Source organism: Lactuca virosa, chromosome 3 (assembly GCF_052849685.1).
Source record: "Lactuca virosa cultivar CGN04683 chromosome 3, Lactuca_virosa_CGN04683_v6, whole genome shotgun sequence".
NCBI classification, from domain to species: Eukaryota; Viridiplantae; Streptophyta; class Magnoliopsida; order Asterales; family Asteraceae; genus Lactuca; species Lactuca virosa.
Window position 1 is genome coordinate 88,892,939 of NC_136428.1, and position 27,151 is coordinate 88,920,089.

Genomic DNA, 27,151 nt, shown 5'->3' on the forward strand with positions numbered 1-27,151 from the left:
AGTTATGATCAGTTTCGTATGACTTATCATATGAACAAGGAGGAAGTCACACTTAGCAAACTTCAAGGACTCTTAAGGACAGCTGAAAATGGCCTTAAGGGTAAAGCGGTTGCTACTTCTACTCCTTCAACAGCCCCTGTTCTGGCTATTGGGCAGGGAAAGGGTAAGAAAAGGAAAAACCCTTCGAAGGGTACCAAGGGTAAGACTCTTGATGGTTCCTCTTCAAGTGGGACAAAGAAAGGTCCCATTACTCCTTCTTCAAACCCAAAGGAAGCACAATGCTTCTATTGCCAGGATAAGGGACACTTCAAGCGAAGCTGCCCCAAATATCTGCAAGATCTAAAGGATGGGAAGGTTAAACCCACCCATGCAGGTATTTACACAATATTGTCTAACAACTCATCTAATGCTAATTCTTGGGTGCTTGATACAGGGTGTGGTATTCACATTTGTACTGATTTGCAGGCACTAAGAAGAAGTGAGCAAGTGGAGCACAGGAAGATAAACTTAGTCATGGGCAACAGGAAAGCATCACATGTTACCAAGATAGGAGTTTATTCTTTATTGCTTAATAATGGGTTAATGTTAGATTTGAATAAGTGTTGTTACTCGCCCAAAATGGCGAGAAATATTATTTCCTTTCATGGCTTGTACAAACAAGGTTTTACATTTTCATTTGATAATAAAAATGGTGCTATTAATGTTTATTACAATGATGTATTTTACTTTAAAGCATTACCTTGTGATGGTGTATATGAAGCCGTGAATGTTGTAGACAATCTAGGAAATAATGTGTTGTATATTGATTCTTCAGATAGCTTGGATAAAGCATCCTTGTGGCATTGTCGTCTTGGACATGTTAACAAGAAGCGCATAGGCCAACTCCAAAAGGTTGGAGTCTTGGAATCATTTGACCTCAAGTCAGATGATAGTTGCGAGTTTTGTTTACTTGGAAAAATGACAAAGTCACCCTTCACAGGTACTTGTGATAGGGGTGAAGTTTTGTTGGACCTTGTACACACGGATGTGTGTGGGCCCTTCAGAGTTGCTACAAGGGATGCTAATCGCTATTATGTGACTTTTACTGATGATTACAGTAGATATGGATATATTTACTTAATCAAGCATAAGTCAGAAACCTTTGAAAAGTTCAAAGAGTTTAAGCAGGAAGTTGAGAATCAATTGGGCAGGAACATCAAGATGCTCCGATCCGATCGAGGAGGAGAGTATCTTAGCATTGAGTTCCTTGACTATCTTAAGGAATGTGGGATTGTCTCACAATTGACACCTTCCAGAACACCACAGTTGAATGGTGTAGCTGAGAGGCGCAATCGAACCTTGTTGGATATGGTTCGTTCCATGATGAGTCGAGCTTCATTACCAATCTCTTTCTAGGGGTATGCCTTAGAGACTGCCGCCCATATCCTTAATCTAGTCCCTACTAAAAAGGTTGCCAAAACACCTCACGAGATGTGGACTGGGAAAGTTCCCAATTTGGACCACATCAAGATTTGGGGTTGTGAAGCTTTCGTGAGGCGTGAGACTCATGATAAGCTTGAACCTCGAAGTGAGAGGTGTTTTTTCATCGGCTACCCACAGAGATCCTTTGGTTACCTCTTCTACAGACCTAGTGATAATGTGGTTTTTGTAGCAAGAAGAGGAGTCTTTCGTGAGAGAGAATTCATAAGCCAAGGGGACAGTGGGAGGCAAATTGACCTTGAAGAGCTTCAAGAGTCAAGTGGTGAAGGAACCTCTAATGCTATCGACCAACCTGAGGAGGAAACTCCTGTTGATCCGATAGATGAGTCTGTACCTCCAAGACGTTCCACTAGGGTGAGGAACACACCTGATTTTTATTATGGTTATCACATCACCACTGAAGGTGATACATTTATTAGTGATAGTACACTAATAGATTTGGATGAACCTAATAATTACAGGGAAGCCATGGCAGGCCCTGAGTCTGCTAAATGGAAGGAGGCTATGGACAGCGAGATTCAGTCCATGTATGACAATCAAGTTTGGAACTTGGTTAACAATGTACCAGGTCGTAAGACAGTTGGGTGCAAATGGATCTTCAAGAAGAAGACCGACATGGATGGGAAGGTACACACTTATAAAGCGCGACTGGTTGCGAAGGGCTTTACTCAAACTCCGGGAGTTGACTATGATGAGACCTTCTCACCAGTAGCTAAAATTAAGTCTATTAGAGTATTGTTAGCCATAGCTGCATTTCATGATTATGAAATATGGCAAATGGATGTCAAAACCGCTTTCCTTAATGGAAAGTTGGCTGAGGATGTTTACATGGCTCAACCAGAGGGTTTTGTCGATACAAGATACCCTAATAGAGTGTGTAAGCTTGATAAATCCATTTATGGATTGAAACAAGCATCTCGCAGATGGAATCTTTGCTTTGATGAGAAAGTCAAAGAGTTTGGCTTTTCTAGGAGTGAGGATGAGTCTTGTGTGTATGTCAGGGCTAGTGGGAGCATAGTTAGCTTCTTGGTGTTGTATGTGGATGACATACTTCTCATAGGAAACGACGTCCCAACCTTGCAGGAGGTTAATTCCTGGCTTGGGAAGTGTTTCGCTATGAAGGACCTTGGGGAAGCTGCCTATATCCTAGGGATAAGGATATTGAGAGATAGGAGTAAGAGACTAATTGGACTTAGTCAAAGTACTTATGTGGATAAGGTACTGAAGAGGTTCAGTATGCAAGATTCCAAGAAAGGAGAATTACCAATCCAGAGTAATGCCAAGCTGAGTAAGACTCAGAGTCCGAGTACAGAGGCTGAGATAGCTGAAATGAGTCATATACCATATGCTTCCGCTGTGGGCTCGATCATGTATGCTATGACTTGTACTCGCCCTGATGTGGCCTTTGCTTTGAGCATGGTCAGTAGATATCAAGGGAACCCTGGCAAGGCACACTGGACAGCGGTAAAGAACATTCTCAAGTATCTGCGGAGGACTAAGGATTGGGTCCTTACCCTCGGGGGCAGTGATGACTTGAGAGTGGAAGGATATAGCGATGCTAGCTTTCAGACTGATAGGGATAATTTCCGCTCTCAGTCAGGCTGGGTCTTTATCCTAAATGGAGGGGCAATTACTTGGAAAAGTTCCAAGCAGGAGACAGTAGCTGATTCTACTTGTGAATCAGAGTACATAGCAGCAAGTGAAGCAGCTAAGGAGGCGATATGACTAAAGAACTTCATCGGAGACCTTGGAGTTGTACCAGCTATAAAAGAGCCAATGGAAATTTTCTGTGACAGCGAAAGTGCGGTTGCTTTGGCTAAGGAACCAAGAGATCACGGGAGATCTAGGCACATTGACAGAAAATACCATTTCATAAGACATCGAATAGAAGAAGGACTCCTCGTGGCTAAGAGGGTATCATCAGATGAGAACCCGGCAGATCCCCTCACGAAGGGACTGAGCAGGGTTAAGCATTTACAGCATGCGAGGCGCATTGGGCTGAAGGATGATATTAGTTTCAATAATTAGATTCCTGAAACTTGTAAAATGTAATTGACATTTGATGATAAATAAAAGTTGTTATTTATTTATGAGTAAGGTGTTACTATCTTATGTTGATTGTTTACTATGTTTCAATTTTGCATGTTTTTACTTCCAGAATAATTATGTTATTATTCAAACCATCCACAGTCAGTCAAACTTTGGAAGTAAGTATTGATTTAAGACTGTCATGAATTTGGCTTGTATGATTTGTCTAAAAGTGCTTTGGACAATGCAATGGTTGCTACAACATTCATGAGTACTCATAAGGGCTGAGTATTGGATCCAACCCACGTCACTTGCATCACTTCATGGAATTTATCTCGAGTGATCGTGAGACGGTAATATCATATAAATCTTCAAACCTAGAGATATGAGTTGTTGACTATGAGTTGGTTATTCATTGATTGCACGAAAACGCATTGGTAACTCGATGTCATAAAACGTGCCTTTGTGAGTAATTCAACAAGTAGTTAGTACAAGCATATCAGTCGAAGTTTATCTGTTCCTTCTAGAAATAGAAGCGATATCTGGGCCCCTCGATGATTTGGTTTTGACCTATGTACCGGGCCCGGTCAGAACCTAATTGATGTGTTCAATTTAGTTCTATGTCGAAACAAATCAGAGATCGAGAAACAAATGCTGGACAATAAGTAAGACCATGTTCCATGTGTTTGTCCGGCTGATATCATGAGAACAGAGGATTATATGATCACTTATCTTAAATGGCGTATCATCATCATCTCAGTTCCGAGAGACTTTGAAAGAGCTACGATTGCTAGTCGGATTTTGAAGTCATATTCGCAAATATAGTTATTAGACTTATCCAAGTGGGAGACTGTTGGATATAGTGTCTAAGTCCATAACTTTATTTGGTATGTACTTGACCCGACCCGGCATGGTCCATTTGGGTTGCATGGCATTGCAATACTTGGATAGACTAAATGAGAGAATAAGGCACTTATGATTATTAATATATTATAAGTTCTAATATATTAATAATAGTATTATTTAATTAGTATTGATCAAGTATTAATCTAGGATTAATTTGGTGATCAAAGTGAGACTAATTAAATATATAGGGTTGATTATGACAATCATCAATTCTTTTATGGTGGATTAATGATCCATAGTTTATGGGTTATGGATGTAACCAAATGGAGCTCCATGGATGGTCCATGGGAGTTACAAATCCATGGGTCATGGGAAATCAAGAGTCATGACAATTAAGGGCATTCATGTGTAAACCCTAATTGTGACAACACTATAAAAGGAACCCTATAGCTAGCAAAAAGTGGAGCTAGTGGACATAGTGTTACTAGAGAGGGCATAACCAATTTTGAGTGCTAGAAGTATTCTCTCAAGTTATTCCAAGTCTTGTGGTGTTGTGTGAAGCATTTGAGGCACAACATTTGGGGTGCTAGGCTCACAAAGTCTTGAAGGAATCCAAGCAACAACAAGGTATGTATTTCTACTAGTTTTATGTTTTATGTAATCCCCATGCCATGCTAGTTAGGAAATAACCTTGAAAAAGTAATTTGCATGTATATAGAGAAAACATAGATTCAAGGTTATTAGGGTTGCATGTACACTTAGGAAGTGTTAGAATGCTCAAAACCCATCATATATAAGTGTCGTTATAATATCTTTTTAACTACTCGCGGTACGGGGAATCTGGTTTAAAGGGCCACATATGGTTGTTGGATTTCAGACGTGCTATATGACAAAATGGTCCTGCCCTCCGGTGTTTTATGTTTGGCCCATTTCTGTACATAGTGGTTGGAAAATATTGTTTAAACGCTTATATAATAATAATAATGCTAAGATTAATAATTAGTCACAGTAAATATTAGACTAAAATTTAGCGATAATAATGCTAGGTTTCGTCGAAGGAAAATAGAATCGTTAAAAGTGAAGCGCTGCCCGAGTTTGGAATCATCACTTTAACAAGTGAGTGCATAGTTACTTTCATCTTACACATAGATATGAAGTATTTTATATAAATTACGTGCTATGTGTGCATATTATTTGAATACTTGCTTTCTATGCTGGATGAACGATTTTATACATGTTTTAAATAATTTAAACTGTATATGTATTTTATATCTACGAATATGTTGGGTAAAACATGAGTAGATGAATGATGAGAGATGAAAGCTGATATGAGTGAACATTGACAGCTATAGACTTAGTGCCTAACAAATAACATCGACATCTATGGACTTAGTGCCTATTGAATAAACGTTGGTAGCTATGGACTTAGTAGCTGTTAGATAAACGTTGGTAGCTATGGAGTTAGTACCTATTAGATAAACATTGGTAGCTATGGATTTAATACCCGATGAATGAACTTTAGCAGCTATGGAATTAGTGCTTTACGAACGAGCATTGGCAGCTTAGTACCAAATGTTGGTATTGCAGGGAAAGCTTAAAGTGGTATGAAGGCTTTTATGAGATAAAACAAAACATAGGACAGGGGCAAAAATGGGCAAAGGCTTCACTGTTTTATTCACTATCACAGTAAACAAAAGAAGTCACACACTACCAACGTACACCATCACCTTTTAAACTAATCAAATGTAGAAAAATAAGGAAACTAACTCACACTACCCTCTAGACTCGGTACTAAAGCCAACATGGCTGCAGACTTATTCAAACTCTACTTTTGACCACTACTTTCACCAAAAATAATTAAAATAACACATATCAAAACATTTCTGGATTAAGTCAACAACGTGAGCATAATAGAGAAAACAAAGAGAATTACATTCAAGAAGATGAGCCCTTTGACTCGGAGCCACCACCAATCGGAGCCACCACCAGTGGAATTGTTGTGTACTAGTGAGGGTGAATCAGTTAAGAAAACAGGATCCACCATGTTCTCAAAATATAAAGTGACAATTTGGGGGATCGGAGGCATGCTCACATCCGAAACCCCTTCAAGAATTCGTTCCACCAGACTCGTGGCAGGCCTACTCTCTGCCTCATCTTGGATACACTAACATGCAACTTTGAAAATTTTTGTGACTTCCTCAACACAAGCTTCCTTGTTTAACCTTGTATCTAACATGCTAAGGATATCACCTCCCCCCATAGGAACATTTGCAACCAAACCTGCATGTACTCCTTGAATCTTCACAATGTACTACATTTTTCTTTTTACGTAGACTAATTCAAAAAACATCATTCCATAGCTATAAACATTTGCTTTGGCTGTGACAGCCACCCCCAATATCCATTCTGGTGCTAGATACCGAGGTGTCCCTCTTATAGTCGTCAAAACCCTACGAAAGTCTCGACCAACAAGCTTTGCCAGACAAAAATCTGCAATTTTTGGACAGAATCCGGCATCTAAAAGAATGTTTTCTGGCTTAATGTCACAGTGAATGATACAGCCCCTACACTTCTCATGAAGATAAACCAAACCTCTTGCATGCAGTTCCAAGTGCAATCAGATACCTCGTTTTCCAGTTTAAAACTTGTTTTTCATGGAAAAGATGGGTGCCCAGAGAATCGTTTGCCATGTAATCATAAACCAACAACTTATTTTTACCTTGAGCACAGAATCTACGAAGGCGTACAAGATTAATGTGTTGGATGGTTCCGATGGTGCTAACCTCGCACCTGAACTCTTCTCTCCTTGAAAACCAAGCGAAAACCACCTCCTGCTGTTGAATCATAAAAGTGACCCACTTGAACTCAGCTACCGCAACCATCTCTCTACCGCAACGGTTCAGCACCCGGAGTCAATCTTATTCATCAGCAACTACATCAACAACCGGAGTCAGCTACCACAGTCAACATAGCTAGATTACTGTATTTGTCTTTTATGTAATACACTCTATTATCCAGTATGCCTTGCACGGCTGCTTAAAAAGTTGTAATCTGGTGTAGTTTCTAAGTCTCTATAAATAGAGACTTACTCTCTTTGTATTAAAATACCGATAACTTGCAATCTATTCTGAATACATTTCTACAAGTTATCTTCTTCATTTCTCTATCTTTCTACTCTTCACTTCTTACTCTCAATTGTTACTGAAACATACCTGATTATAACCTCTCTCCGGAGCAAGTCTTTGAGACTTAATCACTAAGTTGATCTTCCTTATTAACTCGGTTTGATTGCATTCCGTGTTATGAATCAACTCAAGTGTATACTTGATATAACAACTGTTGTCATTTATCTTCCTTTATATTTCCGCAACTAACTCTCTAACTAATTAAATCTAACTTATTAATATTATTGTTGAGATTTTAGATCCTTTGAGATTAACTATTCCGTAATATATACTTGTTCTAACTTTTGTCCAAGTTTGTCTCCAAAGTTTTTCTCTCAACACCTGCCAATTTGTTTGAGAAAGTTTTCGTGGCTATTTGTAAATCTTTATACACAAAAGCCACCAATGATCCCTCCATTGCCGTCTTTCCAACACATATAAAGTTTTACAAATAGTGTACCTCCCACAGACCCAACAACAACACCCATGGTGACCAGATTACTCTTCTTGTGATGTCGAAGATCTTTAGAAGCGACTTTGACAAAAGTTGTTTTCCTACTATCATTGTCTTTGGAGAGGTTCAAGAGATCTCCATCCCAAACCAAACACTGATTATCAACAAAAGAGTAAGCATTACATGAGCAATTGTTCAGGTGGTACGACATTCTCCTGCACTCCCAACTGTCGTAGAGTTATTTGGTGGCAGACTCTTGACACTAATAATGAGAAAATCAGGCTTTTCCACGTTTCTCCCACACTGCAAATTGGTTTTTCTCACACATCCACTAGAGAGATCACTATAATTCCAGTCACTCTCAGATTTAGGCTTGTAGCCAGTCATGCAATTACAGAAAGATAATCCTGACTGCCTTCAAGTCCCAAAAGACCCACACAAAGCATAAACATCACACGGCGTTGTAGGTTCAAAGCAAATTAAATTCAACTCTTTGGCATTATCCAACCATGCCATTTGTTGAACTTGACCAGAAACATCCATTATAAATATAGAAATAATGGAAGGATTATACACAGAATAAGTGAAGTAAATCTCGTTCTCATTCGTATTGTAGCTGTAATTAAATATGTTATCCAACCTCATTTCAGTTACTAAGTCAAACAAATTCTATAACGCCCGTAGATCCGGACTAGCTAATCTAGAGACAATGAGCATCAAAAATGAGTTTTTGATGGAATATTATTTAGGAGTAATCTTAACCAAGTTCTAGAATATGTCACAAGGGTTCCATACATATAAAAAATGCCGAAATCCGAGTTATAACGAATAAGTTATGGCCCGTCGAAGTTTCGCGACAAAACCGGCACGACACTACGCGACGTAAATAGTGAATTTACGAAAGAGGACTTTTTGGACTTAGTGATCTAAACAAAAGTTGTAGTATACATTAAAACGAGAGCGTGCATAAAAAGAACGCCCAAATCTGACTTCGTATGAGGAAGTTATGATTTTCTAAGATTTAGCCTAGCAGTGCACGACCCGAAACTCGAATTTTAGATCGAGCGGTTTTTGGCCAACACGACCTAAATAAGAATTGAAGATCTCATTAATAGGAACTCAACGACAAAAAGACAGATGAAAAGGGAGCCCGTATGTAGAAGTTATAAATTTTACGTGGACATTTAACAATGTAGTCACCTTCTACCGTTAAATTTAAGATCGATCGAGAATTAGCCGACGGAGTCAAAAGGAAAGTTGTAGATCTTATATTTTACCTACGCGTGGATATAAAGAACGTCAAAAACGGAGCTCGTATGCGAAAGTTGAGGATTTTTTAAGTCGGAAGTGTGTTGTGCGAAAATGGGTGATGTGGCACAATCTTGGCCATTGCTTTCTCCCCAAGTCTTGCCACCAGATGGTGACATGTGGCACCAAGTTCAACAATATTTCACCCTATAAATAGAACCTCTTCCACCCTCATTTTCTTCACACCTTTCCCATACTTTCTTCTCTCTACACTCTCTCTAAACCTCCAAAAAAAAAACTCCCCTAGCGCTAGAAGAAAGCCCCGAAGCGCTCGACGGCTCTGAGAAGAAGAGCTTTCAGCTCGGAAGTCCTGCCCCTGCAGAGCCCGACTTCTATCCAAACCCCATCGTAGGTAAGATACGCCTACGTAATTTTTAATATAGCTTTTATTTAAATATAGTAACGTTATTAGGACCTTATAATAATTATTTGAGCTATTATTATGGGTTATATAAGTGTCGTTATAATATCTTTTTAACTACTCGCGGTACGGGGAATCTGGTTTAAAGGGCCACATATGGTTGTTGGATTTCAGACGTGCTATATGACAAAATGGTCCTGCCCTCCGGTGTTTTATGTTTGGCCCATTTCTGTACATAGTGGTTGGAAAATATTGTTTAAACGCTTATATAATAATAATAATGCTAAGATTAATAATTAGTCACAGTAAATATTAGACTAAAATTTAGCGATAATAATGCTAGGTTTCGTCGAAGGAAAATAGAATCGTTAAAAGTGAAGCGCTGCCCGAGTTTGGAATCATCACTTTAACAAGTGAGTGCATAGTTACTTTCATCTTACACATAGATATGCAGTATTTTATATAAATTACGTGCTATGTGTGCATATTATTTGAATACATGCTTTCTATGCTGGATGAACGATTTTATACATGTTTTAAATAATTTAAACTGTATATGTATTTTATATCTACGAATATGTTGGGTAAAACATGAGTAGATGAATGATGAGAGATGAAAGCTGATATGAGTGAACATTGACAGCTATAGACTTAGTGCCTAACAAATAACATCGACATCTATGGACTTAGTGCCTATTGAATAAACGTTGGTAGCTATGGACTTAGTAGCTGTTAGATAAACGTTGGTAGCTATGGAGTTAGTACCTATTAGATAAACATTGGTAGCTATGGATTTAATACCCGATGAATGAACTTTAGCAGCTATGGAATTAGTGCTTTACGAACGAGCATTGGCAGCTATGGACTTAGTACCAAATGTTGGTATTGCAGGGAAAGCTTAAAGTGGTATGAAGGCTTTTATGAGATAAAACAAAACATAGGACAGGGGCAAAAATGGGCAAAGGCTTCACTGTTTTATTCACTATCACAGTAAACAAAAGAAGTCACACACTACCAACGTACACCATCACCTTTTAAACTAATCAAATGTAGAAAAATAAGGAAACTAACTCACACTACCCTCTAGACTCGGTACTAAAGCCAACATGGCTGCAGACTTATTCAAACTCTACTTTTGACCACTACTTTCACCAAAAATAATTAAAATAACACATATCAAAACATTTCTGGATTAAGTCAACAACGTGAGCATAATAGAGAAAACAAAGAGAATTACATTCAAGAAGATGAGCCCTTTGACTCGGAGCCACCACCAATCGGAGCCACCACCAGTGGAATTGTTGTGTACTAGTGAGGGTGAATCAGTTAAGAAAACAGGATCCACCATGTTCTCAAAATATAAAGTGACAATTTGGGGGATCGGAGGCATGCTCACATCCGAAACCCCTTCAAGAATTCGTTCCACCAGACTCGTGGCAGGCCTACTCTCTGCCTCATCTTGGATACACTAACATGCAACTTTGAAAATTTTTGTGACTTCCTCAACACAAGCTTCCTTGTTTAACCTTGTATCTAACAGGCTAAGGATATCACCTCCCCCCATAGGAACATTTGCAACCAAACCTGCATGTACTCCTTGAATCTTCACAATGTACTACATTTTTCTTTTTACGTAGACTAATTCAAAAAACATCATTCCATAGCTATAAACATTTGCTTTGGCTGTGACAGCCACCCCCAATATCCATTCTGGTGCTAGATACCGAGGTGTCCCTCTTATAGTCGTCAAAACCCTACGAAAGTCTCGACCAACAAGCTTTGCCAGACAAAAATCTGCAATTTTTGGACAGAATCCGGCATCTAAAAGAATGTTTTCTGGCTTAATGTCACAGTGAATGATACAGCCCCTACACTTCTCATGAAGATAAACCAAACCTCTTGCATGCAGTTCCAAGTGCAATCAGATACCTCGTTTTCCAGTTTAAAACTTGTTTTTCATGGAAAAGATGGGTGCCCAGAGAATCGTTTGCCATGTAATCATAAACCAACAACTTATTTTTACCTTGAGCACAGAATCTACGAAGGCGTACAAGATTAATGTGTTGGATGGTTCCGATGGTGCTAACCTCGCACCTGAACTCTTCTCTCCTTGAAAACCAAGCGAAAACCACCTCCTGCTGTTGAATCATAAAAGTGACCCACTTGAACTCAGCTACCGCAACCATCTCTCTACCGCAACGGTTCAGCACCCGGAGTCAATCTTATTCATCAGCAACTACATCAACAACCGGAGTCAGCTACCACAGTCAACATAGCTAGATTAATGTATTTGTCTTTTATGTAATACACTCTATTATCCAGTATGCCTTGCACGGCTGCTTAAAAAGTTGTAATCTGGTGTAGTTTCTAAGTCTCTATAAATAGAGACTTACTCTCTTTGTATTAAAATACCGATAACTTGCAATCTATTCTGAATACATTTTTACAAGTTATCTTCTTCATTTCTCTATCTTTCTACTCTTCACTTCTTACTCTCAATTGTTACTGAAACATACCTGATTATAACCTCTCTCCGGAGCAAGTCTTTGAGACTTAATCACTAAGTTGATCTTCCTTATTAACTCGGTTTGATTGCATTCCGTGTTATGAATCAACTCAAGTGTATACTTGATATAACAACTGTTGTCATTTATCTTCCTTTATATTTCCGCAACTAACTCTCTAACTAATTAAATCTAACTTATTAATATTATTGTTGAGATTTTAGATCCTTTGAGATTAACTATTCCGTAATATATACTTGTTCTAACTTTTGTCCAAGTTTGTCTCCAAAGTTTTTCTCTCAACACCTGCCAATTTGTTTGAGAAAGTTTTGGTGGCTATTTGTAAATCTTTATACACAAAAGCCACCAATGATCCCTCCATTGCCGTCTTTCCAACACATATAAAGATTTACAAATAGTGTACCTCCCACAGACCCAACAACAACACCCATGGTGACCAGATTACTCTTCTTGTGATGTCGAAGATCTTTAGAAGCGACTTTGACAAAAGTTGTTTTCCTACTATCATTGTCTTTGGAGAGGTTCGAGAGATCCCCATCCCAAACCAAACACTGATTATCAACAAAAGAGTAAGCATTACATGAGCAATTGTTCAAGTGGTACGACATTCTCCTGCACTCCCAACTGTCGTAGAGTTATTTGGTGGCAGACTCTTGACACTAATAATGAGAAAATCAGGCTTTTCCACGTTTCTCCCACACTGCAAATTGGTTTTTCTCACACATCCACTAGAGAGATCACTATAATTCCAGTCACTCTCAGATTTAGGCTTGTAGCCAGTCATGCAATTACAGAAAGATAATCCTGACTGCCTTCAAGTCCCAAAAGACCCACACAAAGCATAAACATCACACGGCGTTGTAGGTTCAAAGCAAATTAAATTCAACTCTTTGGCATTATCCAACCATGCCATTTGTTGAACTTGACCAGAAACATCCATTATAAATATAGAAATAATGGAAGGATTATACACAGAATAAGTGAAGTAAATCTCGTTCTCATTCGTATTGTAGCTGTAATTAAATATGTTATCCAACCTCATTTCAGTTACTAAGTCAAACAAATTCTATAACGCCCGTAGATCCGGACTAGCTAATCTAGAGACAATGAGCATCAAAAATGAGTTTTTGATGGAATATTATTTAGGAGTAATCTTAACCAAGTTCTAGAATATGTCACAAGGGTTCCATACATATAAAAAATGCCGAAATCCGAGTTATAACGAATAAGTTATGGCCCGTCGAAGTTTCGCGACAAAACCGGCACGACACTACGCGACGTAAATAGTGAATTTACGAAAGAGGACTTTTTGGACTTAGTGATCTAAACAAAAGTTGTAGTATACATTAAAACGAGAGCGTGCATAAAAAGAACGCCCAAATCTGACTTCGTATGAGGAAGTTATGATTTTCTAAGATTTAGCCTAGCAGTGCACGACCCGAAACTCGAATTTTAGATCGAGCGGTTTTTGGCCAACACGACCTAAATAAGAATTGAAGATCTCATTAATAGGAACTCAACGACAAAAAGACAGACGAAAAGGGAGCCCGTATGTAGAAGTTATAAATTTTACGTGGACATTTAACAATGTAGTCACCTTCTACCGTTAAATTTAAGATCGATCGAGAATTAGCCGACGGAGTCAAAAGGAAAGTTGTAGATCTTATATTTTACCTACGCGTGGATATAAAGAACGTCAAAAACGGAGCTCGTATGCGAAAGTTGAGGATTTTTGAAGTCGGAAGTGTGTTGTGCGAAAATGGGTGATGTGGCACAATCTTGGCCATTGCTTTCTCCCCAAGTCTTGCCACCAGATGGTGACATGTGGCACCAAGTTCAACCATATTTCACCCTATAAATAGAACCTCTTCCACCCTCATTTTCTTCACACCTTTCCCATTCTTTCTTCTCTCTACACTCTCTCTAAACCTCCCAAAAAAAAACTCCCCTAGCGCTAGAAGAAAGCCCCGAAGCGCTCGACGGCTCTGAGAAGAAGAGCTTTCAGCTCGGAAGTCCTGCCCCTGCAGAGCCCGACTTCTATCCAAACCCCATCGTAGGTAAGATACGCCTACGTAATTTTTAATATAGCTTTTATTTAAATATAGTAACGTTATTAGGACCTTATAATAATTATTTGAGCTATTATTATGGGTTATATAAGTGTCGTTATAATATCTTTTTAACTACTCGCGGTACGGGGAATCTGGTTTAAAAGGCCACATATGGTTGTTGGATTTCAGACGTGCTATATGACAAAATGGTCCTGCCCTCCGGTGTTTTATGTTTGGCCCATTTCTGTACATAGTGGTTGGAAAATATTGTTTAAACACTTATATAATAATAATAATGCTAAGATTAATAATTAGTCACAGTAAATATTAGACTAAAATTTAGCGATAATAATGCTAGGTTTCGTCGAAGGAAAATAGAATCGTTAAAAGTGAAGCGCTGCCCGAGTTTGGAATCATCACTTTAACAAGTTATTGCATAGTTACTTTCATCTTACACATAGATATGAAGTATTTTATATAAATTACGTGCTATGTGTGCATATTATTTGAATACTTGCTTTCTATGCTGGATGAACGATTTTATACATGTTTTAAATAATTTAAACTGTATATGTATTTTATATCTACGAATATGTTGGGTAAAACATGAGTAGATGAATGATGAGAGATGAAAGATGATATGAGTAAACATTGGCAGCTATAGACTTAGTGCCTAACAAATAACATCGACATCTATGGACTTAGTGCCTATTGAATAAACGTTGGTAGCTATGGACTTAGTAGCTGTTAGATAAACGTTGGTAGCTATGGAGTTAGTACCTATTAGATAAATATTGGTAGCTATGGATTTAATACCCGATGAATGAACTTTAGCAGCTATGGAATTAGAGCTTTACGAACAAGCATTGGCAGCTATGGACTTAGTGCCAAATGTTGGTATTGCAGGGAAAGCTTAAAGTGGTATGAAGGCTTTTATGAGATAAAACAAAACATAGGACAGGGGCCAAAATGGGCAAAGGCTTCACTGTTTTATTCACTTTCACAGTAAACAAAAGAAGTCACACACTACCAACGTACACCATCACCTTTTAAACTAATCAAATGTAGAAAAATAAGGAAACTAACTCACACTACCCCGTAGACTCGGTACTAAAGCCAACATGGCTGCAGACTTATTCAAACTCTACTTTTGACCACTACTTTCACCAAAAATAATTAAAATAACACATATCAAAACATTTCTGGATTAAGTCAACAACGTGAACATAATAGAGAAAACAAAGAGAATTCAATTCAAGAAGATGAGCCCTGTGACTCGGAGCCACCACCAATCGGAGCCACCACCAGTGGAATTGTTGTGTACTAGTGAGGGTGAATCAGTTAAGAAAACAGGATCCACCATGTTCTCAAAATATAAAGTGACAATTTGGGGGATCGGAGGCATGCTCACATCCGAAATCCCTTCAAGAATTCGTTCCACCAGACTCGTGGCAGGCCTACTCTCTGCCTCATCTTGGATACACTAACATGCAACTTTGAAAATTTTTGTGACTTCCTCAACACAAGCTTCCTTGTTTAACCTTGTATCTAACAGGCTAAGGATATCACCTCCCCCCATAAGAACATTTGCAACCAAACCTGCATGTACTCCTTGAATCTTCACAATGTACTACATTTTTCTTTTTCCGTAGACTAATTCAAAAAACATCATTCCATAGCTATAAACATTTGCTTTGGCTGTGACAGCCACCCCCAATATCCATTATGGTGATAGATACCCAGGTGTCCCTGTTATAGTCGTCAAAACCCTACTAAAGTCTCGACCAACAAGCTTTGCCAGACAAAAATCTGCAATTTTTGGACAGAATCCGGCATCTAAAAGAATGTTTTCTGGCTTAATGTCACAGTGAAGATACAGCCCCTACACTTCTCATGAAGATAAACCAAACCTCTTGCATGCAGTTCCAAGTGCAATCAGATACCTCGTTTTCCAGTTTAAAACTTGTTTTTCATGGAAAAGATGGGTGCCAAGAGAATCGTTTGTCATGTAATCATAAACCAGCAACTTATTTTTACCTTGAGCACAGAATCCACGAAGGCATACAAGATTAATGTGTTGGATGGTTCCGATGGTGCTAACCTCGCACCTGAACTCTTCTCTCCTTGAAAACCAAGCGAAAACCACCTCCTGCTGTTGAATCATAAAAGTGACCCTCTTGAACTCAGCTACCGCAACCATCTCTCTACCGCAACGGTTCAGCACCCGGAGTCAATCTTATTCATCAGCAACTGCATCAGCAACCGGAGTCAGCTACCGCAGTCAACATAGCTAGATTACTGTATTTGTCTTTTATGTAACACACTCTATTATCCAGTATGCCTTGCACGGCTGCTTATAAAGTTGTAATCTGGTGTAGTTTCTAAGTCTCTATAAATAGAGACTTACTCTCTTTGTATTAAAATACCGATAACTTGCAATCTATTCTGAATACATTTCTACAAGTTATCTTCTTCATTTATCTATCTTTCTACTCTTCACTTCTTACTCTCAATTGTTACTGAAACATACCTGATTATAACCTCTCTCCGGAGCAAGTCTTTGAGACTTAATCACTAAGTTGATCTTCCTTATTAACTCGGTTTGATTGCATTCCGTGTTATGAATCAACTCAAGTGTATACTTGATATAACAACTGTTGTCATTTATCTTCCTTTATATTTCCGCAACTAACTCTATAACTAATTAACTCTAACTTATTAATATTATTGTTGAGATTTTAGATCCTTTGAGATTAACTATTCCGTAATATATACTTGTTCTAACTTTTGTCCAACTGTGTCTCCAAAGTTTTTCTCTCAACACCTGCCAATTTGTTAGAGAAAGTTTTGGTGGCTATTTGTAAATCTTTATACACAAAAGCCACCAATGATCCCTCCATTGCCGTCTTTCCAACACATATAAAGATTTACAAATAGTGTACCTCCCACAGACCCAACAACAACACCCATGGTGACCAGATTACTCTTCTTGTGATGTCGAAGATCTTTAGAAGCGACTTTGACAAAAGTTGTTTTCCTACTATCATTGTCTTTGGAGAGGTTCAAGAGATCTCCATCCCAAACCAAACACTGATTATCAACAAAAGAGTAAGCATTACATGAGCAATTGTTCAGGTGGTACGACATTCTCCTGCACTCCCAACTGTCGTAGAGTTATTTGGTGGCAGACTCTTGACACTAATAATGAGAAAATCAGGCTTTTCCACGTTTCTCCCACACTGCAAATTGGTTTTTCTCACACATCCACTAGAGAGATCACTATAATTCCAGTCACTCTCAGATCTAGGCTTGTAGCCAGTCATGCAATTACAGAAAGATAATCCTGACTGCCTTCAAGTCCCAAAAGACCCACACAAAGCATAAACATCACACGGCGTTGTAGGTTCAAACCAAATTAAATTCAACTCTTTGGCATTATCCAACCATGCCATTTGTTGAACTTGACCAGAAACATCCATTATAAATATAGAAATAATGGAAGGATTATACACAGAATAAGTGAAGTAAATCTCGTTCTCATTCGTATTGTAGCTGTAATTAAATATGTTATCCAACCTCATTTCAGTTACTAAGTCAAACAAATTCTATAACGCCCGTAGATCCGGACTAGCTAATTTAGAGACAATGAGCATCAAAAATGAGTTTTTGATGGAATATTATTTAGGAGTAATCTTAACCCAGTTGTAGAATATGTCACAAGGGTTCCATACATATAAAAAATGCCGAAATCCAAGTTATAACGAATAAGTTATGGCTCGTCGAAGTTTCGCGACAAAACCGGCACGACACTACGCGACGTAAATAGTGAATTTACGAAAGAGGACTTTTTGGACTTAGTGATCTAAACAAAAGTTGTAGTATACATTAAAACGAGAGCGTGCATAAAAAGAACGCCCAAATCTGACTTCGTATGAGGAAGTTATGATTTTTCTAAGATTTAGCCTAGCAGTGCACGACCCGAAACTCGAATTTTAGATCGAGCGGTTTTTGGCCAACACGACCTAAATAAGAATTGAAGATCTCATTAATAGGAACTCAACGACAAAAAGACAGACGAAAAAGGAGCCCGTATGTAGAAGTTATAAATTTTACGCGGACATTTAACAATGAAGTCACCTTCTACCGATAAATTTAAGATCGATCGAGAATTAGCCGACGGAGGCAAAAGGAAAGTTGTAGATCTTATTTTTAACCTACGTGTGGATATAAAGAACGTCAAAAACGGAGCTCGTATGCGAAAGTTGAGGATTTTAGAAGTCGGAAGTGTGTTGTGCGAAAATGGGTGATGTGGCACAATCTTGGCCATTGCTTTCTCCCCAAGTCTTGCCACCAGATGGTGACATGTGGCACCAAGTTCAACCATATTTCACCCTATAAATAGAACCTCTTCCACCCTCATTTTCTTCACACCTTTCCCATTCTTTCTTCTCTCTACACTCTCTCTAAACCTCCCAAAAAAAACTCCCCTAGCGCTAGAAGAAAGCCCCGAACCGCTCGACGGCTCTGAGAAGAAGAGCTTTCAGCTCGGAAGTCCTGCCCCTGCACAGCCCGGCTTCTATCCAAACCCCATCGTAGGTAAGATACGCCTACGTAATTTTTAATATAGCTTTTATTTAAATATAGTAACGTTATTAGGACCTTATAATAATTATTTGAGCTATTATTATAGGTTATATAAGTGTCGTTATAATATCTTTTTAACTACTCGCGGTACGGGGAATCTGGTTTAAAGGGCCACATATGGTTGTTGGATTTCAGACGTGCTATATGACAAAATGGTCCTGCCCTCTGGTGTTTTATGTTTGGCCCATTTCTGTACATAGTGGTTGGAAAATATTGTTTAAACGCTTATATAATAATAATAATGCTAAGAATAATAATTAGTCACAGTAAATATTAGACTAAAATTTAGTGATAATAATGCTAGGTTTCATCGAAGGAAAATAGAATCGTTAAAAGTGAAGCGCTGCCCGAGTTTGGAATCATCACTTTAACAAGTGAGTGCATAGTTACTTTCATCTTACACATAGATATGAAGTATTTTATATAAATTATGTGCTATGTGTGCATATTATTTGAATACTTGCTTTCTATGCTGGATGAACGATTTTAAACATGTTTTAAATAATTTAAACTGTATATGTATTTTATATCTACGAATATGTTGGGTAAAACATGAGTAGATGAATGATGAGAGATGAAAGATGATATGAGTGAACATTGGCAGCTATAGACTTAGTGCCTAACAAATAACATCGACATCTATGGACTTAGTGCCTATTGAATAAACGTTGGTAGCTATGGACTTAGTAGCTGTTAGATAAACGTTGGTAGCTATGGAGTTAGTACCTATTAGATAAACATTGGTAGCTATGGATTTAATACCCGATGAATGAACTTTAGCAGCTATGGAATTCGTGCTTTACGAACGAGCATTGGCAGCTATGGACTTAGTGCCAAATGTTGGTATTGCAGGGAAAGCTTAAAGTGGTATGAAGGCTTTTATGAGATAAAAAAAACATAGGACATGGGCAAAAATGGGCAAAGGATTCACTGTTTTATTCACTTTCACAGTAAACAAAAGAAGTCACACACTACCAACGTACACCATCACCTTTTAAACTAATCAAATGTAGAAAAATAAGGAAACTAACTCACACTACCCTCTAGACTCGGTACTAAAGCCAACATGGCTGCAGACTTATTCAAACTCTACTTTTAACCACTACTTTCACCAAAAATAATTAAAATAACACATATCAAAACATTTCTGGATTAAGTCAACAACGTGAACATAATAGAGAAAACAAAGAGAATTACATTCAAGAAGATGAGCCCTTTGACTCGGAGCCACCACCAATCGGAGCCACCACCAGTGGAATTGTTGTGTACTAGTGTGGGTGAATCAGTTAAGAAAACAGGATCCACCATGTTCTCAAAATATAAAGTGACAATTTGGTGGATCGGAGGCATGCTCACATCCGAAACCCCTTCAAGAATTCGTTCCACCAGACTCGTGGCAGGCCTACTCTCTGCCTCATCTTGGATACACTAACATGCAACTTTGAAAATTTTTGTGACTTCCTCAACACAAGCTTCCTTGTTTAACCTTGTATCTAACAGGCTAAGGAAATCACCTCCCCCCATAAGAACATTTGCAACCAAACCTGCATGTACTCCTTGAATCTTCACAATGTACTACATTTTTCTTTTTCCATAGACTAATTCAAAAAACATCATTCCATAGCTATAAACATTTGCTTTGGCTGTGACAGCCACCCCCAATATCCATTCTGGTGTTAGATACCCAGGTGTCCCTCTTATAGTCGTCAAAACCCTACTAATGTCTCGACCAACAAGCTTTGCCAGACAAAAATCTGCAATTTTTGGACAGAATCCGGCATCTAAAAGAATGTTTTCTGGCTTAATGTCACAGTGAATGATACAGCCCCTACACTTCTCATGAAGATAAACCAAACCTCTTGCATGTAGTTCCAAGTGCAATCGGATACCTCGTTTTCCAGTTTAAAACTTGTTTTTCATGGAAAAGATGGGTGCCCAGAGAATCATTTGCCATGTAATCATAAACCAGCAACTTATTTTTACCTTGAGCACAGAATCCACGAAGGCGTACAAGATAAATGTGTTGGATGGTTCCGATGGTGCTAACCTCGCACCTGAACTCTTCTCTCTTTGAAAAGCAAGCGAAAACCACCTCCTGCTGTTGAATCATAAAAGTGACCCTCTTGAACTCAGCTACCGCAACCATCTCTCTACCGCAACGGTTCAGCACCCGGAGTCAATCTTATTCATCAGCAACTGCATCAGCAACCGGAGTCAGCTACCGCAGTCAACATAGCTAGATTACTGTATTTGTCTTTTATGTAATACATTCTATTATCCAGTATGCCTTGCACAACTGCTTATAAAGTTGTAATCTGGTGTAGTTTCTAAGTCTCTATAAATAGAGACTTACTCTCTTTGTATTAAAATACCGATAACTTGCAATCTATTTTGAATACATTTCTACAAGTTATCTTCTTCATTACTCTATCTTTATACTCTTCACTTCTTACTCTCAATTGTTACTGAAACATACCTGATTATAACCTCTCTCCGGAGCAAGTCTTTGAGACTTAATCACTAAGTTGATCTTCCTTATTAACTCGGTTTGATTGCATTCCGTGTTATGAATCAACTCAAGTGTATACTTGATATAACAACTGTTGTCATTTATCTTCCTTTATATTTCCGCAAATAACTCTCTAACTAATTAACTCTAACTTATTAATATTATTGTTGAGATTTTAGATCCTTTGAGATTAAATATTCCGTAATATATACTTGTTCTAACTTTTGTCCAAGTGTGTCTCCAAAGTTTTTCTCTCAACACCTGCCAATCTGTTAGAGAATGTTTTGGTGGCTATTTGTAAATCTTTATACACAAAAGCCACCAATGATCCCTCCATTGCCGTCTTTCCAACACATATAAAGATTTACAAATAGTGTACCTCCCACAGACCCAACAACAACACCCATGGTGACCAGATTACTCTTCTTGTGATGTCGAAGATCTTTAGAAGCGACTTTGACAAAAGTTGTTTTCCTACTATCATTGTCTTTGGAGAGGTTCAAGAGCTCTCCATCCCAAACCAAACACTGATTATCAACAAAAGAGTAAGCATTACATGAGCAATTGTTCAGGTGGTACGACATTCTCCTGCACTCCCAACTGTCGTAGAGTTATTTGGTGGCAGACTCTTGACACTAATAATGAGAAAATCAGGCTTTTCCACGTTTCTCCCACACTGCAAATTGGTTTTTCTCACACATCCACTAGAGAAATCACTATAATTCCAGTCACTCTCAGATCTAGGCTTGTAGCCAGTCATGCAATTACAGAAAGATAATCCTGACTACCTTCAAGTCCCAAAAGACCCACACAAAGCATAAACATCACACGGCGTTGTAGGTTCAAAACAAATTAAATTCAACTCTTTGGCATTATCCAACCATGCCATTTGTTGAACTTGACCAGAAACATCCATTATAAATATAGAAATAATGGAAGGATTATACACAGAATAAGTGAAGTAACTCTCGTTCTCATTCGTATTGTAGCTGTAATTAAATATGTTATCCAACCTCATTTCAGTTACTAAGTCAAACAAATTCTATAACGCCCGTAGATCTGGACTAGCTAATTTAGAGACAATGAGCATCAAAAATGAGTTTTTGATGGAATATTATTTAGGAGTAATCTTAACCAAGTTCTAGAATATGTCACAAGGGTTCCATACATATAAAAAATGCCGAAATCCGAGTTATAACGAATAAGTTATGGCCCGTCGAAGTTTCGAGACAAAACCGGCACGACATTACGCGACGTAAATAGTGAATTTACGAAAGAGGACTTTTTGGACTTAGTGATCTAAACAAAAGTTGTAGTATACGTTAAAACGAGAGCGTGCATAAAAAGAACGCCCAAATCTGACTTCGTATGAAGAAGTTATGATTTTTCTAAGATTTAGCCTAGCAGTGCACCACGCGAAACTCGAATTTTAGATCGAGCGGTTTTTGGCCAACACGACCTAAATAAGAATTGAAGATCTCATTAATAGGAACTCAACGAGAAAAAGACAGACCAAAAAGGAGCCCGTATGTAGAAGTTATAAATTTTACGCGGACATTTAACAATGTAGTCACCTTCTACCGTTAAATTTAAGATCGATCGAGAATTAGCCGACGGAGTCAAAAGGAAAGTCGTAGATCTTATTTTTTACCTACGCGTGGATATAAAGAACGTCAAAAACGGAGCTCGTATGCGAAAGTTGAGGATTTTAGAAGTCGGAAGTGTGTTGTGCGAAAATGGGTGATGTGGCACAATCTTGACCATTGCTTTCTCCCCAAGTCTTGCCACCAGATGGTGACATGTGGCACCAAGTTCAACCATATTTCACCCTATAAGTAGAACCTCTTCCACCCTCATTTTCTTCACACCTTTCCCATTCTTTCTTCTCTCTACACTCTCTCTAAACCTCCCAAAAAAAAACTCCCCTAGCGCTAGAAGAAAGCCCCGAAGCGCTCGACGGCTCTGAGAAGAAGAGCTTTCAGCTCGGAAGTCCTGCCCCTACAGAGCCCGGCTTCTATCCAAACCCCCTCGTAAGTAAGATACGCCTACGTAATTTTTAATATAGCTTTTATTTAAATATAGTAACGTTATTAGGACCTTATAATAATTATTTGAGCTATTATTATGGGTTATATAAGTGTCGTTATAATATCTTTTTAACTACTCGCGGTACGGGGAATCTGGTTTAAAGGGCCACATATGGTTGTTGGATTTCAGACGTGCTATATGACAAAATGGTCCTGCCCTCCGGTGTTTTATGTTTGGCCCATTTCTGTACATAGTGGTTGGAAAATATTGTTTAAACGCTTATATAATAATAATAATGCTAAGATTAATAATTAGTCACAGTAAATATTAGACTAAAATTTAGCGATAATAATAGTAGGTTTCGTCGAAGGAAAATAGAATCGTTAAAAGTGAAGCGCTGCCCGAGTTTGGAATCATCACTTTAACAAGTGAGTGCATAGTTACTTTCATCTTACACATAGATATGAAGTATTTTATATAAATTACGTGCTATGTGTGCATATTATTTGAATACTTGCTTTCTATGCTGGATGAACGATTTTATACATGTTTTAAATAATTTAAAATGTATATGTATTTTATATCTACGAATATGTTGGGTAAAACATGAGTAGATGAATGATGAGAGATGAAAGATGATATGAGTGAACATTGGCAACTATAGACTTAGTGCCTAACAAATAACATCGACATCTATGGACTTAGTGCCTATTGAATAAACGTTGGCAGCTATGGACTTAGTAACTGTTAGATAAACGTTGGTAGCTATGGAGTTAGTACCTATTAGATAAACATTGGTAGCTATGGATTTAATACCCGATGAATGAACTTTAGCAGCTATGGAATTAGTGCTTTACGAACGAGCATTGGCAGCTATGGACTTAGTGCCAAATGTTGGTATTGCTGGGAAAGCTTAAAGTGGTATGAAGGATTTTATGAGATAAAACAAAACATAGGACAGGGGCAAAAATGGGCAAAGGCTTCACTGTTTGATTCACTTTCACAGTAAACCCAAAGAAGTCACACACTACCAACGTACACCATCACCTTTTAAACTAATCAATTGTAGAAAAATAAGGAAACTAACTCACAATACCCTCTAGACTCGGTACTAAAGCCAACATGGCTGCAGACTTATTCAAACTCTACTTTTGACCACTACTTTCACCAAAAATAATTAAAATAACACATATCAAAACATTTCTGGATTAAGTCAACAACGTGAACATAATAGAGAAAACAAAGAGAATTACATTCAAGAAGATGAGCCCTTTGACTCGGAGCCACCACCAATCGGAGCCACCACCAGTGGAATTGTTGTGTACTAGTGAGGGTGAATCAGTTAAGAAAACAGGATCCACCATGTTCTCAAAATATAAAGTGACAATTTGGGGGATCGGAGGCATGCTCACATCCGAAACCCCTTCAAGAATTCGTTCCACCAGACTCGTGGCAGGCCTACTCTCTGCCTCATCTTGGATACACTAACATGCAACTTTGAAAATTTTTGTGACTTACTCAACACAAGCTTCCTTGTTTAAGCTTGTATCTAACAGGCTAAGGATATCACCTCCCCCCATAAGAACATTTGCAACCAAACCTGCATGTACTCCTTGAATCTTCACAATGTACTACATTTTTCTTTTTCCGTAGACTAATTCAAAAAACATCATTCCATAGCTATAAACATTTGCTTTGGCTGTGACAGCCACCCCCAATATCCATTCTGGTGCTAGATACCCAGGTGTCCCTCTTATAGTCGTCAAAACCCTACTAAAGTCTTGACCAACAAGCTTTGCCAGACAAAAATCTGCAATTTTTGGACAGAATCCGGCATCTAAAAGAATGTTTTCTGGCTTAATGTCACAGTGAATGATACAGCCCCTACACTTCTCATGAAGATAAACCAAACCTCTTGCATGTAGTTCCAAGTGCAATCAGATACCTCGTTTTCCAGTTTAAAACTTGTTTTTCATGGAAAAGATGGGTGCCCAGAGAATCGTTTGCCATGTAATCATAAACCATCAACTTATTTTTACCTTGAGCACAGAATCCACGAAGGCGTACAAGATTAATGTGTTGGATGGTTCCGATGGTGCTAACCTCACACCTGAACTCTTCTCTCCTTGAAAACCAAGCGAAAACCACCTCCAGCTGTTGAATCATAAAAGTGACCCTCTTGAACTCAGCTACCGCAACCATCTCTCTACCGCAACGGTTCAGCACCCGGAGTCAATCTTATTCATCAGCAACTGCATCAGCAACCGGAGTCAGCTACCGCAGTCAACATAGCTAGATTACTGTATTTGTCTTTTATGTAATACACTCTATTATCCAGTATGCCTTGCACGGCTGCTTATAAAGTTGTAATCTGGTGTAGTTTCTAAGTCTCTATAAATAGAGACTTACTCTCTTTGTATTAAAATACCGATAACTTGCAATCTATTCTGAATACATTTCTACAAGTTATCTTCTTCATTTCTCTATCTTTCTACTCTTCACTTCTTACTCTCAATTGTTACTGAAACATACCTGATTATAACCTCTCTCCGGAGCAAGTCTTTGAGACTTAATCACTAAGTTGATCTTCCTTATTAACTCGGTTTGATTGCATTCCGTGTTATGAATCAACTCAAGTGTATACTTGATATAACAACTGTTGTCATTTATCTTCCTTTATATTTCCGCAACTAACTCTCTAACTAATTAACTCTAACTAATTAACTCTAACTTATTAATATTATTGTTGAGATTTTAGATCCTTTGAGATTAACTATTCCGTAATATATACTTGTTCTAACTTTTGTCCAAGTGTGTCTCCAAAGTTTTTCTCTCAACACATGCCAATTTGTTAGAGAAAGTTTTGGTGGCTATTTGTAAATCTTTATACACAAAAGCCACCAATGATCCCTCCATTGCCGTCTTTCCAACACATATAAAGATTTACAAATAGTGTACCTCCCACAGACCCAACAACAACACCCATGGTGACCAGATTACTCTTCTTGTGATGTCGAAGATCTTTAGAAGCGACTTTGACAAAAGTTGTTTTCCTACTATCATTGTCTTTGGAGAGGTTCAAGAGATCTCCATCCCAAACCAAACACTGATTATCAACAAAAGAGTAAGCATTACATGAGCAATTGTTCAGGTGGTACGACATTCTCCTGCACTCCCAACTGTCGTAGAGTTATTTGGTGGCAGACTCTTGACACTAATAATGAGAAAATCAGGCTTTTCCACGTTTCTCCCACACTGCAAATTGGTTTTTCTCACACATCCACTAGAGAAATCACTATAATTCCAGTCACTCTCAGATCTAGGCTTGTAGCCAGTCATGCAATTACAGAAAGATAATCCTGACTGCCTTCAAGTCCCAAAAGACCCACACAAAGCATAAACATCACACGGCGTTGTAGGTTCAAACCAAATTAAATTCAACTCTTTGGCATTATCCAACCATGCCATTTGTTGAACTTGACCAGAAACATCCATTATAAATATAGAAATAATGGAAGGATTATACACAGAATAAGTGAAGTAACTCTCGTTCTCATACGTATTGTAGCTGTAATTAAATATGTTATCCAACCTCATTTCAGTTACTAAGTCAAACAAATTCTATAACGCCCGTAGATCCGGACTAGCTAATTTAGAGACAATGAGCATCAAAAATGAGTCTTTGATGGAATATTATTTAGGAGTAATCTTAACCAAGTTCTAGAATATGTCACAAGGGTTCCATACATATAAA

The 27,151-nt window shown here is 38.2% G+C and overlaps 5 pseudogenes; all 5 read right to left on the minus strand.

Moving 5' to 3' along the window:
* Nucleotides 1–6,241: 6,241 nt before the first annotated feature.
* LOC145163779 (G-type lectin S-receptor-like serine/threonine-protein kinase At2g19130 pseudogene) lies at nt 6,242–7,199 on the minus strand (annotated as a pseudogene).
* A 704-nt stretch (nt 7,200–7,903) lies between these two features.
* Nucleotides 7,904–11,790, minus strand: LOC145163780 (G-type lectin S-receptor-like serine/threonine-protein kinase At2g19130 pseudogene; annotated as a pseudogene).
* Nucleotides 11,791–15,465: 3,675 nt separating this feature from the next.
* LOC145163781 (G-type lectin S-receptor-like serine/threonine-protein kinase At2g19130 pseudogene) lies at nt 15,466–16,380 on the minus strand (annotated as a pseudogene).
* A 704-nt stretch (nt 16,381–17,084) lies between these two features.
* On the minus strand, nt 17,085–20,970 carry LOC145163782 (G-type lectin S-receptor-like serine/threonine-protein kinase At2g19130 pseudogene; annotated as a pseudogene).
* Nucleotides 20,971–21,674: 704 nt separating this feature from the next.
* LOC145163783 (G-type lectin S-receptor-like serine/threonine-protein kinase At2g19130 pseudogene) lies at nt 21,675–25,563 on the minus strand (annotated as a pseudogene).
* Nucleotides 25,564–27,151: the final 1,588 nt, after the last annotated feature.